Here is a 14,602-nt window from a genome sequence, read left to right as displayed (position 1 = left end):
CTGGTAGCCCGATGTGCCTTTGCTAGGTCTCAATATATGTGCTCCAGTGGATTTTGAGAAATTAACGTTCAAAAAAAGATATATATCTGTAACAGCGCTCCGCTTCGCGTAACGGAGGTTTGCGAAGCTGATTGGTCATTCTGTCACTGGGCTATAGTTGGGCTACATCTGGCTGATATTTGGGCTACATTTGTTTTTTTGTGTGTCTGGCGGCCATCTTTGGGCTACATTGGGGTACATTGGGCTTCATTGGGCTACATTGGGCTACATTTGGGCTCCAACATATATATAGGCCAATGTAGCCCAATATATATTTTTCAAAGTTAATTTTCGTAAAAACCACTGGAGCATATATCTTGAGACATAGCAAAGGCACATCGGGCTACCAGTCCCTACAATTTTGCCAAGTTTCGTGGAAATCCATTCAGCCGTTCGAGCTAAAAGTGAGTCCAACCGCCCTATGGAAATGAAGGAAATGAATGGGTAATTTGTAATTAGCAAATAGCTAATCGCAAACTAGGAATGGTAAAGAATCGCTATTTATTCCTTAAAGTTCGCTATTTAGGAAATGCAAAAAACTTTGATGATACATATGGCGGTTCATCTCTAACAAGATAAGAAGCATAGGGATACATTTATGATGACTGGCGCATCACCAGGGATGTGTTAGTCATTCTGTGCCGCTGTTCCGTCACCTATGGTGTGCTGCATTTACAATGCGGCGCATCATGGGGCAAAAACAGCACAGATGCGTGATGTATCTGTGCCGTAAAGGTGGCGCATTGCTGGAGTTGTATCGCAAGTGTGATGAAGCTCCAGCAAGGGTCGGGGGGGGCCCCTGTCGCAGGGTTTCTGTTCTCACACAGAACTGTGGACAGAGGATTGGAACCTCGGCGAATTAGGGTGTCCCAAAACTCACGTTAGTAATCAAAAACTCCTTAGCAAGCTAGGTACAGTGTCACATTGGATATAACAAACTCTCAATGTTTAGACAATCCAGAATATGAACTTATAGTACCTCAGGATACGTGGAACTCATGAACAGTCGGTCGTTATATATTTCTTAGAAACCAGAACATGGAGTTAAGAAGAACACATGTGTATTTGAAATGTTTATTTACTAATGCCGTCTTCTCAGGCGTAGTATCTTAGATAATACAAGTACACATATTATCAGTAGCAAAATTACCAGCATAGTTACTAGTACATAAAAAGCGAATGGTGATAGTATGTTAACATGCTGTAAATGAATAAGAGTTAGCAACACTTATAAGCAGCCGCGGGCCGTGGAGGGAGTTACGGTGGGGCAGGGAGGCGGGGAGGGGGAGGGGCAAGGTAGAGAGGGCTCCACCCTGCTTCTCCCCCTCCCCGCCTCCCTGCCTCACCGTAACTCCCTCCACGGCCCGCGGCTGCTTATATCTCACCCTCCCTAATACACATAATATATTATTTGCTAAGAAGGTCTCTTTGTGTTGGTTTAGGGCGTGCCCATACTTTAGTGTCTTAGATTTGAAGGAATCACATCAGCATACACCAGCTCTCTCTTCATGTGAACCGCATCAACTGTTGTGTATGTGTGTTCGGCAAAGCAATATAAAACCCGCCTCATGCCCAGAATTGGCAGAAGTTGCACTTATGTTATGAGTATGAAGTCGTGGAGATCAGACCTCATAACAATTCTGTATCGTGTTGTTCTTGAAACTTTAGCACTCGCTGTACAGATATAGTTTAACAAGCAAAGCAGATAGTAGAGCAATAACATATTATTCTCATGTAAACCACGATGAACTACTAGGTGGAAAGCTAAAGCAACAACTAAGTGTCGTGTGCAGAAGTTGCAAAAAAGGAAAAATGGCGTTTAAACCGGTAATGAGCCCATGCTAACTTAACACGGTGTAAAGATATCCAGGACCTAGATGACACCTCCCCATGATCCGGAAACGAACTGAATAAGATAATAGAAGTGCCATCTCATGAGAGCAGATTGCAAGTTTATATGTGGACGGTCCGCAAGGTAAAGCATTAAAAACTAGGAAAATGTAATGCTAAAGAAAAATAAAACAGCCAAGTACTTTATCGAGTCTTAAGCCAATAGGCAAGGTAAATAATAAAAACTTGACAAATAAGTCAATGAATTGTCAATGAAATGCTAGTACTCAGCATATCAAACATGAAAAAGGTCTATGACATAACTGTGTATGCAAAATAAGCTGCAACAGCCTCCAATAGGAAGTCACCGTCTTCATCCGAAAACAGTTCAGCCATCCAATTTAAAAGCGGAAAAGAACATACGTGCTCTCCCAGCACCGGATCCTCTATCACCATCAGAGGACAGCTCGGTGGGTTTTCAAGAAAGCTCTGTTCCAAGAAAGACTGTGCTGCCGCCAGTAAATTCCAGGGACCAAGTAGTCCATGCATCAATGCCACAGCCATAATCCTTTCGCCAGGACAAACCAACTCGTGAGTAATGATAGGAGTCATCAGCTGATTAAAGTCGACGTCAGGAGAAACCGGTCCGCAGAGACACAAATCAATGGCCCAATCGAAATCACAGGTCAGGCAGTGAAATACAGGCTGGACACAGGTGAAGTAGGAGAATCGAAAAGATAATCCGTATGCCGTGCTTAATATCGCCAACGGCATTGTGCCATAATATTCTAGCATGCGATTGCGGAACAGTGTCAGCAGCTGCAGGGTGGGAGGTTGCATAGGAGGGACATCCATATTTAAAAATGTAAAAAAGCACAAGAGCGTCCGCTGGTAATGCAAGTAAAAATGCCAATCCACGAAGCAGAGTGGAGAAAATAGAATGAAAGGAAGCAGGGATGACTCCAAAGATTTTCTCAAATGAAGTCACAAGACCACTGGTAACAACTTTAAAAAAGTGCGCCAGGGCCTTTGTGGAGGATGCGTTAAAGATAGTCGGAACCATCTTGCTGAAATTGAAAGGCAAATCTGAATTGAAAAGGGTCTGCACCTCTGTACGGGTGTTCGCTATGTGAAGCACGAAAGTTTCACGGGCCGAACTCAAGGCCACCTCTCTCTGAGACAAAAGAGCTCTTATTCTTGCCATGCCGTTGAAATCTGTCCCAAGGTTGGTATTTGTGGCCAGATTGAAAACTCCCTATGTTCATGTGTGGGAGGAAATAGAACAATTCTGCAGCAAATAACCCGTTCACTTACTGTTACGATAAAAGGAATACTTTTAATTAACTCAGAACAATCTTCATTATTGAGCATCAAATAACTACCATTTTCCAACAACTTGAACGTGGGGATGATAGCAGGAACTGGCGTGCCTTGCAACACGCAAGCCATATTTGGTCGGTGTTTGTTGCATGAACCGTGTAACTGTATGTGCCTACACATTAGTGAATGATCTGGCGTCTCAGTGCATTCCTCTCCATTCAGATAAACTTCTTGATCATCTTTGAAACATCTGTATGTGTATGGAAGCGACCAGACCTCATGAAGAAAAGCACTACCTAAAGGTTCATAACGACCTATTGGTATATATTTCATACAATTTGAAAACTTATATAAAGCAAAAGGCAGCGTTATTAAACCGTGGATAAGGCACGTTGCCAAAAAACCCGCAATCCTCTGCTGATGATGTCACTGAGCATGTCATGAATGATGTAATATGTGACATCATCAGCAGTGGATTACGGGTAATAGTATCTCTAGTTTACTCCCCTATAGCTGTCTTTCTTTTAACATAAGTGTCTGTTTCCTTCCCTTATACTTACTGTTTTTGGTTCGCTTCCGGTTCGCGTACCGGCGAGCGAACTGGGAAGCGAACTAAGAGAAATAGAGGTTGGCACAGTTCCAAATATTGTACCAATTTTTTAATAACGGGGAGGTAGTTCTGAAAAGAACTTTTTTTTTTATTGTTTTTGTTGTTTTATATTTTTTTTATTATTTTTCGGAACATTTTTTTACTTTTTTTGAATTTTTCTGAACAGTTTTATATTTTTTTGGGTTTTTCTTGGAGGGGGCAATGAAAACGATTCATTGTAAAGGGCTCAACAGGAGCAACAAAACAAAAAAAGAAGTATTTATTATTTTGGGCGTTTCGTACAAACTTGCATATGATAGTCAATAGCTCTGTTGATCAGAGTGATGCTTCTTTCTCCGTAGGAAATGAATCCATCGCAAAATACGCAGATGTGTTTTACTTCACCAAATTTCATTTGTATATTTGGCACCATCTCCCTGCCCTCTGGTCCCGTTACTTCCGGTACAACAGATCTTCTGGCCATAATAGGGAGATTATCTAGGTCGTTCCGAAACTGTGCAGCACTGTAGTTGTTAGGATGCCACCTAGTCATATGGCGATGCATTGTGTAGTTTCCGAAACTGTATTTTTTCTCGGTTCCTCTGGACAGTCTATCTTGACATATAAGGCAAGTTACGTATCTTGCATTTACTTTTTTCTGACCTTTGGGAATTTTAAAAAATTGCCAAATGAAGTTTTCTTTCCGGTGAGACGTCCTGGGCTGCTCAGGCAAAAACTGCCTCTCTTCGTGCTCGTCGTCCTGTTCCTCTTCTTCCTCTTCTTGTTGAATTATAACTTGAGCAGGTGGTCCACTCTTCCTTGGATGTGGTGGAGGTGGTGGGGAAGCACCAGCTGAAGCTACTAAAGAAGCCATTGCTCAGTGATCACAAAGGGTCTTTCTCTCACAATGATGAAAGTCAGAGTGAGGAAAGAAGGAGGGATTTTCATCATTTGGGAAAAACAAGAGTTCTCAACCAATCAAAAGTGTTCATTTTAGATTATATGACCTAGTCTTACATCATTAGGAAACCAAAAGTGAAATGAACCAATGAAAAGTGTTATTACCAAGTCACATGACTTGCTGTGTTTACGTTAAGCGCTTTGCAGGGCCTCCCGGTTTGCTTCCAGAAACCTGCGCTTTGCGACTCGCTTCGCGTACCAGTTCGCTAACGTAGCACGTCATATGACGTATCACGCGACAACGTGAAACGTCATGCGGACGGGAGGCGTCACGATGTTGTTTTCTAACGCGGCACTTGCGGTAAAGAAACGTTTACCGGCTCGCGGTCTATTTCGCGGCATCAAGGTCAGCTAACGGGAAGCTTCCCGATTCGCGAAGCGGGAACGAAGAAAAAAAAATATTTAAAAATTTTTTTTTTAATAAACATATAAAATATATTTTTGGATTTAAAGAAGAATACATTTTACAGCTACAGATATTAGCTGTTAAAAAACCAATGAAATTCACAGAAAAAACCATAGGTTATAGACCATATATAGTTAGGAATTAGCATTTACAAAACCTTGAAAATTCACTGAAAAAACCATAGGTTATAGACCATATATAGTTAGGAATTAGCATTTAGAAAACCTTATTTTACTCACACAAAACCATTGAAATTCCATATATAGTTAGTTGCACTAACTATATATCGCGCACCCGCAATCCACTGCTGATGATGTCACATATTACATCATTCATGACATGGTCAGTGACATCACTGATGACATCACTGATGACATCTCAAATGACATCACTGATGACATCATCTAGTGTCTGTGTGTTTTTGTAAAGTTTAAATACGTTTTACATATTGAAGAATGACTGGATGTATGGAAGACTGAGTGTGTGTGTGGCTGGCTGGGAGGTGTGTGACTCTGTGCATATCAATGTGTACTTGTATCAGTGATTGTATAAGAGAGTAAGTATGTGTTAGTATATGTGTGAAAAGTATGGTGTTCTGTGTTTAACTATAGATGAGGAAATCGAAGTGTGATTGATTCTTCACAGGACTGACTAGGTGTATGAGTGCATATGATAGTGTTCTAATAATAACTGACTGTATGTATGAGTAATTGTATGGGTGAATGAGTGAATGTGTGTGTAGACGTACGAATCAGTGAGTGCGTATGTAGTAACTGGTATTGGTGTGTCATGATGTCATCAGTGATGTCATTTGAGATGTCATCAGTGATGTCATTTCAGATGTCATTAGTGATGTCATCAGTGATGTCACTGAAGTATGGTGTTCTGTGTTTAACTGTATAGATGAAGAAATGGAAGTGTGATTGATTCTTTACAGGACTGACTTGGTGTGTGAGTAACTCCATGGATGAGTGGCAGTGTGTGACTGTCTGCATAGGTGTATGAGTGCATATGATAGTGTTGTAATAATGAGTGACTGTATGTATGAGTGATTGTATGGGTGAATGAGTGAATGTGTGTGTAGACGTAGGAATCAGTGAGTGCGTATGTAGTAACTGGTATTGGTGTGTCATGATGTCATCAGTGATGTCATTTGAGATGTCATCAGTGATGTCATCAGTGATGTCATTTGAGATGTCATCAGTGATGTCATCAGTGATGTCACTGACCATGTCATGAATGATGTAATATGTGACATCATCAGCAGTGGATTGCGGGTGCGCGATATATAGTTAGTGCAACTAACTATATATGGAATTTCAATGGTTTTGTGTGAGTAAAATAAGGTTTTCTAAATGCTAATTCCTAACTATATATGGTCTATAACCTATGGTTTTTTCAGTGAATATATATATATATATATATATATATATATATATATTCACTGAAAAAACCATAGCTTTCAGCCAAATTATAGTTAGGAATTAGCATTTAAAAAACCTTAGAAATTCACTGAAAAAACCATAGGTATCACACATGTTATAGTTAGCTGGACATTTCACTCATACAAAACCATTGAAATTCCCCCGTTATAGTTAGTTCAGCTAACTATAACTCGCACGCCCGCAATGCACTGCTGATGACGTCACATATTACATCACTCATGACATGGTCAGTGACATCACTCATGACATCACTGATGACATCTCAAATGACATCACTGATGACATCACTGATGACATCATCCAGCGAGTGTGTGTTTTTCAGAAATTTAAATATGTTTTATATATGTATATCTCAAGGTCGATGGAAGAATAAATGGGTATATAAGTGTCTAAATTGATGATTTTTTTGTAAGATTGATTGTATAACTGACTGATTAATTGTATCTTATTGAATACATGGGTTAGTGAGTAATGTTTAAATATGTAAATATCTGTATCAGTCTCACACTTTGTGAATAAATTGCTGCATGGGTAGGTGTGTAGCTACATGAGTGTCTATATAGGGTATTAGTTGGTTTTTTGAGTATCAGTATGAGTGTCTGTATGGTTCGGTGGAGGGTATTACTTAGCACATAGATGCATGAATGACTAACTCACTGTTTGTGTGTGTTTTGAAGACAGCATGTGTGCAGGACTATATGGGTGGATGATTGTGTGTATGGGTGTGTTTGTGAGTGAATGACTGTCTCAATAGTGTCTTTATGAGTAACTACATATGTTTTAAACTAGTATATGTGAGTATTGATGTATATAAGTGATTATATGTGAGAGTGAGGGATTGGAAGAGTTCCTGTATAAATAAGTATATGTTTCTAAAAGTGATTGTTTAAGAGAGTAAGTATGTGTACGTTTCTGTAAAAGTATGTGTAGTGGTGTGTATATAGCTGTATATACAAATAAATGGATGTTCAATAGTTTATTTGCATGTGTGAGTATGTGTGTGAGTAACTCTATGGATGAGTGTCAGTGTGTAACAGGATGTATAGGTGTATGAGTGCATATGATGAGTGAGTACATGTGTGAGTGACTATATAGAACTGTTGGTGAATGAGTGTAAGTGTATGTAGATGTTGGAATTACTGAATAGGTTGTTGTAACTGGTATTGGTATCCCCATTTTTTGAAAATTTTTGTTTCTATTTTTGAATGTGTGTATCAAAGGTTATATTAGGGTGAGAGGAGGTCTGCCACTCTTTCACAAGGATGATGTCATGAGTGATGTCATTTGAGATGTCATGAGTGATGTCATGAGTGATGTCATGAGTGATGTCACTGACCATGTCATGAGTGATGTAATATGTGACATCATCAGCAGTGCATTGCGGGCGCGCGAGGTATAGTTATCTGAACTAACTATAACGGGGGAATTTCAATGGTTTTGTATGAGTGAAATGTCCAGCTAACTATAACATGTGTGAAACCTATGGTTTTTTCAATTAATTTCTAAGGTTTTTTAAATGCTAATTCCTAACTATAACGTGGCTGTAACCTATGGTTTTTTGAGTGAATATATATATATATATATATATATATATATTCACTGAAAAAACCATAGGTTATAGACCATATATAGTTAGGAATTAGCATTTAGAAAACCTTATTTTACTCACACAAAACCATTGAAATTCCATATATAGTTAGTTGCACTAACTATATATCGCGCACCCGCAATCCACTGCTGATTCAAAGGTTTTTAATTGTTATATTTTTTTTATACTGATTTACTACATTATTTTAAATTATTTATTTTTAGATATTTTATTTTTGTAATTACATTACATATTTATTATATATATTAAAAAATAAATGTTTTAAAAATATTTAAATTGTAATTTTTTTAATATGTTTTTAATTTATATATATTTTATATTGCAGGCAATGATATCCTATGGAAGGGAATTCAAGTTACTGTAACTACGAATAGAATTACTTTTCAGGATCACTAGTGGGCTGAAAGATGCAGCACTGAGGTCTCTCCTGATAACAGATGAGTAAATCAGAATTCGTAGTTCGGCTGATTTTTTAGGAATTTTTTAAAGTTCCAAAACTCCACACTTGTAAAAAATTTCAAATGAAACCAGTGAATGTTAGTCTATGGAAGGAAATTCAAGTTTCTGTAACTACGATTAGAATTACTTTTAAGGTTCAGTAGTGGGCTGAAAGATGCAGCACTGAGATCTCTCCTGATAACAGGTGAGTAAATCGTAATTTGTAGTTCGGCTGATTTTTGAGGAATTTTTTAAACTTCCAAAACTCCACACTTAGAAAAATGTCCAAATGAAACCAGTGAATGTTAGCCTATGGAAGAAAATTCAAGTTACTGTAAGTATGGTTACATTTACTTTTCAGGGTCTGTCCTGGGCTCAAAGATGCAGCACTGATGTCTCTCGTGGTAACAGGTGAGTAAGTCGGAATTCGTACTTCGGCTGATTTTAGAGAAATATTTCGCTCAATAGTGAAGGAAGGGGGCGAGGCCTGAGGTGACATGTGTGCAAACACACTCTGTGGCGCGTTTTAGGTTGGGGAATATATTCCTCTTCAATCCTGAGGTCACCTGTGACTCAACTAGCCCACCAGGTACCTCCAGTATGCGACAGGGAGCTGCGTTGCAGAGAGGTGTTCAGAGGGCACTCCCCTTTTTACAACGCTCTGCAACGCAGCTCCGTGGCGCTTACTGGAGGTACCTGTTGGACTTGTTGGCCCCTAGGGGACCTCTGGATTAAAGAGGAATATATTCCCCAACCTAAAACGCGCAACAGGGCGTGTTTGCACACATGTCACCTCAAGCCCCGCCCCCTACCTTCACCACTCTGCAAACATGCCCCGTAACACGTTCTAAGTTGGGGGATTAAGTCCCCTTGCCTACTGGGGGTCCCTGGGGGCCAATGTGCCCACCAGGAACCTCCAGTATGTGCCAGGGGGCTGCGTTGCAGAGAGGTGTCAAAAGGGGCGTGGCCGCAGAACACCTCTCTGCAACGCAGCCCCCTGGTGCTTTTTCAGAGGGGCAACTAATTCCCCTTGCATACTGGGGGTCCCTGGGGGCCAACTAGCCCACCAGCAACCTCCAGTATGCGCCAGGGGGCTGCGCTGCAGAGAGGGCCACGCCCCTTTTTACACCTCTCTGCAATGCAGCCCACTGGCGCGTTTGCAGAGGGGGATCTAATTCCACTTCCATACTGGGGGTCCCTGGGGGCCAACTAGCCCACCAGGAACCTCCAGTATTCGCCAGGGGGCTGCGTTGCAGAGAGGTGTAATGAGGCCACGCCCCTTTTTACACCTCTCTGCAACGCAGCCCCCTGGCGCGTTTCAGAGGGGGAACTAATTCCCCTTGCATACTGGGTGTCCCTGGGAGTCAACTAGCCCACCAGGAACCTCCAATATGTGCAAGGGGGCTGCGTTGCAGAGAGGTGTATTGAGGCCACACCCCTTTTTACAACCTCTCTGCAATGCAGCCCCCTGGCGCTTTTTCAGAGGGGGAACTAATTCCCCTTGCATACTGGGGGTCCCTGGGGGCCACAAACACACCAGCAACCTCCAGTATGCACCAGGGGGCTGCGTTGCAGAGAGGTGTAAAAAAGGGCATGGCCTCATTACACATCTCTGCAAGGGAGCCCCCTGGCCCATACTGGAGGCTCCTGGTGGGCTAGTTGGCCCGCAGGGACCCTCAGTATGCAAGTGGAATTAGTTCCACCTCTGCAAACGCGCCAGGTGGTGCGTTTGCAGAGAGGTGCAGGGAGGGGGCGTGGCCTCCACCCGATCCCGTTTAAAAAAAAAATACTTTTAAGAAGAAAGGCTGTGTAGCCCCGTTCTTTTTCTTTTTTTTGGGCCCTGGGAACCCCATCCCCCAGGGCCTGCCCCCAATTCTTTTTTTCCCCCCTTTTTTTATGGGAAGGGGGCCGCATGGCCCCCCTTCCCGTAGCCAATTCTGGCCCCGGGGACCCCATCCCCCGGGGCATGGCCAACTTTAATTTTTTTTATTTTTGTGGAGGGGGCTGCATAGCCCCCTCCTATGCCCCCTTAAGGCCCAGGGGACCCCATCCCCCAGGGCTTGCATTGTTTTTTGTTTTTTTAAATGATGGAGGGGGGCCACGTGGCCCCCCTCCTAGGCAACTTATGGCCCCTGGGACCCAATCCACCGGGGCCTGCCCTCTTCGTTGGGGACCGTGGGGGGGGTCCCCAAGCCCCCACAGTCCCTGCTGGCTCCCCGCATCCTGCGGTAGCCGGCATTGCTTTTCTGCTTGGGAAACATCTAACATGCTGCTCCCCATGCAGAAAAGCAATACGCTTTGATTTTTGAAAGAGAGAGCAGGTTTCCTGCTCTCTCTTTCAAAAATCAAAGCAGTTTGTTGTGGTAGGGTGGGAGCTGCGAGGCTCCTGCCCTACCTTAGCAAACAGCAGTGTACCGGGGGTAGGCCCCCCGGGACACTGCATGAGCCGGCCCTGGGGGGTGGCGGTCTCCAGGGCCATCAAGGGCTCCCACCTGTTCAGAGCCCGGGGGTGGTGGTCCCCGGGGCATGTGGGGGGGTTTGAGCCCCCCCCACACAGGTTTTTTTTATTTAAAAAAACAAAGCCCCGGGGGTGGCGGTCACCGGGGCTGCGGGGGGGCCGTGTGCCCCCCGCTATCATAATTACTTTGCCCCGGGGGTGGCGGTCCCCAGGCAGTGTGGGGGGGATTGGGCCCCCCTGAGCAGGCCTAGGGGGTCAGGGTGTTTCTACCCTGCCGTCTTTTTGCGTTCTGCACGTTTGTTTTTCTGCTTTCTTGTGCCTCGGTTCTACCGAGGCACAAGATGGCTGCCAACACTTCCTGGTTTGGAGTGTTGACAGCCAATTAGCATTCAGCTCGTGCTCGGGAAGGTACGCGTACTGTAAGCTTACGGTAAGCTCCTCAAGATATCTCTATGATTTTACTTTTGATTTTCTCAGAAACTACTGAACAGATTTACACCATTTAACAAAAAGGGTGATCTGCAAACCAAACTCTACCTTTTTGCCAAATTTGGTGTAATTCCGTTCAGCCGTTCGGGCTGTAGCCCTGCCTAAAGGTCCTATGGAAAATTGCATGGGGAAAACACGTTTTGGGACCCCCCTTTTTTCTCGGCCCCCGCTTTACGGATCAACCTCAAACTTTCAGGGAAGGAGCGGAGCAGAGCATGACATCTTCTAGGAGAATTTTGCGAAGAGTTGTCCATCCGCGCCAAAGTTATTCCAAATAGAATCTTGCGGATTTCCTATGGAAACTAGGTCCTAACTATAACTATAATATATATATATATATATATATATATATATATATATATATATATATATATATATTTTCTCTAACAATTTTCGGTATACTGTTGTCTTGCCAGATCGCTGGTGGTACTCAAAAGGTAGCGCTACCGTTTCCCCTGTTTATTGCATCAGTCACATCGGACACAAGAACAAGCACAAGATATATATATATATTCACTAAAAACCCAAAGGTTACAGGGAAGTTGTAGTTAGGGGCATATTTAACACATGTCAAATCAGAGAAATTCGGCTGTTATAGTTAGCTAAGTTAACTATAACGCACACCCCCGCAATACACTGCTTATGACCTCACATATTCCGTCACTCATGACATGGCCAGTGACATCACTGATGACATCACTGTTGACATCTCAAATGATTTATACCTCTTTCTGCTAGTTTCCCACCTTTATCGTACCTCTTTCTGTTCATTGCTGAACTTTTTTCTGACTCTTTCTGCTAGTTCTGACCTGTATTTTCCCCCTTTCTGCTCATTACTGAGCTTTATTTTGCCTCTTGCTGCTCGTTTCTGATCTCTATTTTGCCTCTTTCCGCTCATTTCTGGCATATATTCAGCCTCTTTCTGCTCGTTTCTTCCCTTTTTTGGCTCTTTCTGCTCGTTGCTGACCTCTATGTTGCCTCTTTCTACCAGTTTCCCACCTGTATTCCGCCTTTTGCTACTAGTTTCTCATCTTTATTTTGGCTCTTTCTGCTTGTTTTTTACCTCTTTTTTGCCTCGTTTTGATCGTTGTTAACCTTTATTTTGCCTCTTCCTGCTAATTTCTGACCCTTATTCTGCCTCTTTCTGCTCGTTTCTCACCTTCATTTTGCCTCTTTCTCCGCAATGCTATTCTTTATTCTGCCTCTTTCTGCACATTTCTGACCTTTATTCTACCTATTTCTGCTCATTTCTCACCTTTATCTTGCTTCTTTCCGCTTGTTGCTGAAAAAACCATAGGTTTCAGGGACTTTATAGTTAGTTGGACATTTCACTCGTACAAAACCACAGAAATTCCGCCGTTATAGTTAGTTGAGCTAACTATAACTTGCGCCCCAGCAATGCACTGCTGATGATGTCACATATTAAATCATTCATGACATGGTCAGTGACATCACTGATGACATCACTGATGACATCTCAAATAACATCACTGATGACATAATCCAGTACTGTGTGTTTCTGTAAAGTTTAAATATGTTTTATATATATATTGGCCAAGGTGTATTGAAGAATGAGTGGGTGTATAACTATCTGGATGGAGGATTTAGTAGGTGCGTGACTGACTGTATAAGTGAGTGATTAAATGTGTCTTACTGAATGCATGGGTTAATGACTAAACTGTGTGAATGTCTGTACCAGTCTATCTATTGCTGTATAAGGTGCTGCATCGGTTGGTGAATAGCTACATGAGTGTCTATATGGGTTATTGATTGGTTGGCGTGAGTATTTGTATGGGTGCCTGAGTGTGTTTGTGGGTGAGTGGGAGGAGTGTGGCTCTGTGCATAGATGTGTGAGTGCTTCATTCACTGGGTGTATGGGTTCTAGAGTGCATGTGGAAACAGCTGTATGTGTGGGTGAGTGTGTGTACGGGTGTGTTGGTGAGTGAATGGATATCTCAGTGCTAAACGTCAAAGTAACTACATATATAAAAGGCAGTGTATGTGAGAGTTGGAGTATATAAATGACTTTAAGCGAGAGTCAGTGATTGTGAGAGTGGCTGTATGGATCAGTATTTACTTGTATCAGTGATTGTATAAGAGAGTAAGTATATGTTAATATTGGTATGAATAAGTGAGGCTGTGTGTCTTTAACTGTATAGGTGAGTAAATAGAAGTGTGATTGATTCTTTGCACAACTGACTAGATGTGTGAGTAACTCTGGATGAGTGGCGGTGTGTGTTTGTATGGGTGTATGAGTGCCTATAATAGTGTTGAATTGATGAGTCACTGCATGTATGAGTGACTGTATGGGTGAATGAGTGGATGTGTGTGTAGACCTAGGAATCAGTGAGTACGTATGTAGTAACTGGTATTAGTGTCTCTATCGTTTTGAAAATGGTAGTCTGTATTTTAAGTGGGTGTATCAAAGGTTTAATTAAGGTGTGAGGAGGTGCATCAAATTTTCACGTGGATGATGTCATCAGTGATGTCATTTGAGATGTCATCAGTGATGCCATCAGTGATGTCACTGACCATGTCATGAATGATGTAATATGTGACGTCATCAGCAGTACATTGCGGGGGCGCGAGTTATAGTTAGATCAACTAACTATAACGGCGGAATTTCTATAGTTTTGAATGAGTGAAATGTCCAACTAACTATAACGTCCCTGAAACCTATGTTTTTTTCAGTGAATTTCAAAGGTTTTTTAAATGCTAATTTCTAACTATAACGTCCCTGAAATCGATGTTTTTTTCAGAGAATGTTTAAGGTTTTTTAAATGCTAATTTCTAACTATAACGTGCCTGAAACCTATGGTTTTTTCAGTGAATTTCAAACGTTTTTTAAATGCTAATTTCAAATTTTAATGTTCATTAAACCTATGGTTTTTTTCAGTGATTTTAAATGATCATTCCATTGTCAACCAGCCGATATCGCCAGTTTTCCAGCAATAGCTTCCGCACAAAAATTCACCAGAATTGAGAGCGACAACTAACGCTAATAATATGCAGAGTAGGC

This window comes from Lissotriton helveticus, chromosome 6, assembly GCF_964261635.1.
Source record: "Lissotriton helveticus chromosome 6, aLisHel1.1, whole genome shotgun sequence".
Classification (NCBI taxonomy): domain Eukaryota; kingdom Metazoa; phylum Chordata; class Amphibia; order Caudata; family Salamandridae; genus Lissotriton; species Lissotriton helveticus.
This window is presented reverse-complemented; position numbering follows the sequence as displayed.